Genomic DNA, 2,550 nt, shown 5'->3' with positions numbered 1-2,550 from the left:
TGGCTCCCTCTCGCTCCGGTCCCATTTATGAAGCGCGGTCCCATCACGTGTTAATGAGCCTTTGTCCTGCCCTGGCAGCAGCGGCGGCACAGACACCGCCGAGGGAACTGTGCGGGGAGGGACGGGCGCGCGGCGCCCGTGGCTCCAAACTTTGCTGGCGCTGGGGATCCGCCGCGGCGCCGGCCCCGGGGCCAGAGGGGACGAGCCTCTCCGGGCCGCGTCACCTACTTCTCTTCCTCCTCCTCCGCCGCCGCCGCCGCCGCCGTCCCCAGGGCCCCCACCGCCATGACCTGGCTCTCCTCCCGGATACCCTCACACCCTGGCCGAGCCAAGAAGGGGCTCGTGCCTGTGCCGTCCCCGACCTCGGGCCATTAATCACACGCGCCCCGGCAGCGCCAGCACCTTGTGCGGGGGTCACGTCTGGGCCAGCGGGCTGAGCCTGAAGGGAAGGGGGGACCTGGGGAGGGGGGGCCGAGGCGCCGGCGCACCAGGACCGGGGGTGCGGCCTCCAGCCCCCCCCCGCCCCGTTCCAGGCCGCCCCCCGCGGCGGCCGGCCACGAACCGGGCCCGGGGGCAGGCAAAGGCTGGGGACCGCACCGCGCAGCCCCCGAGCCGTTTGCTACCTGGCGGCGGCCACGCGGCCACCTGTCCTCCGCCCTCGGGCACCACCTGGCTTCGCGCCGGGCGCCGCCACCAGCCCCCGCCATCCCCGCCCGGCGTGGACCACTAGGGCGCGCCCCACCCGCCCGGCCCCGGCTGCAAACAGTTGGGCTCCGTAGGCGGCTGGCTCTGCGCCTCCCTGCCCGGCGCGCCCCCTCCCCAGCCGCCCGGGGGACCCGCTCCTTGCACCTTCTAGCTGGAGGAGGACGCCCCCCTCCAGGGCCTGGCGGGGGGCGCGCGGAGCTCGGGGGCAGCCGCCTCAGGCGCCTGGGGATCCTCGGTGCGCCCGGCGGCCGCGGCAGGAATTAGGGGACATGCTCGTTAATTGGTTCCACTATCAGCCGCCGTCTGCCTCCTGTGTGCACGGATCAAACCTTAATTGGTCTTTACATTTATCATGGTGAATTGCGAACCTACAAACAAGCCCCAGCCGTGGCTTCAGCAAAAAAGGCGCTCCCCCTCCCCCCGGGGCCCGGGCAGTGTTGCTGTGGCAGCGACCCTGGTTATTTAGACATCTTTATCTCTCTGGCGTTGGGTCGGGGGAGGACTTCATGGTTTCCACCTGATGGATGGAGCCATGTCAATCCTTCCCCAGGAGCCCCGCTGAAAACCCTTGGTTCAGTTCCCAAACTCTCCTCTCTGTGGCCACTTCGGGGTTCATCTTATGACACCCCGCTGGGCATCTGGCAAATTCTGCCCCAGTCTTCATCCCACACTCACTCTGGTACCGACCTTCACTCTCCTCTTGCCCGAGCCCAGAGACCAACAGCAATCGACACATATCTGGGCCCCATATTTGGACTACGTGGTGAGAATCCGGAAAAGCCAGCCTCGCAAGGAAGGGAGGAAAATTGGTGCGGAGGAAGCCCAAGGATGGTGAGTCCAGAGTCCTGGAGGAGAGAAGGCTGTTGAGCGCCTTTTGGGAAAATCAGGCCGAATCCTGGAAAGGCACAGAGCGCCAGTGAAGTCTCTGAAAATCCCCCCAGACTGCTTTAGGTTAGAAAAAGTATTTTTCATTTCTCCATCAGAAAAATGACCATTTGCGATAGAGTTCACAGCTGAAATGATCAATTTCTACTAGGTAGGTAGATGGAATAAGTTATAAATAAAGATCTGATGGACCCATCAGTCGATGGAGGTTGGGTAGGTGTGGGATTAAACCTGATGCCTCAGGCAGACTCTGCTCCTGCCAGAAGAAGCCATCTTCAACCCACTGGCACTGCGGACACAGCTCCATCTAGAGATTTAAAAGGGGGGTGGGAGGCGCTTCAGCATCTGTTCCTTTTTTTTTTTCCTTTTTAGGGGTCATGGTTGTTAATTTTACCTTCACCTCACACCCTTGGCAGGAGGAAATATTCGCCAAGTTTTGCCCCCCTTGTGACGTTACAGACTCTAATTTCCCAGGTGACCCGGTGACTTGACAAGAAATAACTTCAAAGTCTGCCACTTCCTGGTGGCATAGGTTCAGATGATCACTAGTATTCAAAAGAGAGGATCTAGGCAGATCTTCTTCTGGCTACGATGAGGTCATCTTTCAGGTGACAGGAAAAGCTAGGGAGCTGGGCTCCTGGAGGGCTTTTAGGCAATAGGATTTCACATGGGTGCTGCCGTCTTTCCCTGTAGCCTGGCAATCTATGCTCTTGGGCTGGCCGAGGTTTTTAGCATCCCTCGGATACACAACACTGACACCTCCTGGGGGTGCCCCTTATAGGGCATTCTCCCACTTACCAATCTACTCCTTGGTGCTGAACATCAAAAATCTAAGGGTGGAAACCATTTACAACCTATGGAAGGAATTCTATGGAAATCTCATATCTCAGCTCACCCACACTGACTTTTGCTTTCTCCTAAAGAGGAGCAATCTAATTACCTTAATTATCTCTAAGTCAT

Source organism: Orcinus orca, chromosome 12 (genome assembly GCF_937001465.1).
Source record: "Orcinus orca chromosome 12, mOrcOrc1.1, whole genome shotgun sequence".
Taxonomy (NCBI): domain Eukaryota; kingdom Metazoa; phylum Chordata; class Mammalia; order Artiodactyla; family Delphinidae; genus Orcinus; species Orcinus orca.
Note: the sequence above shows the minus strand (reverse complement) of the source record.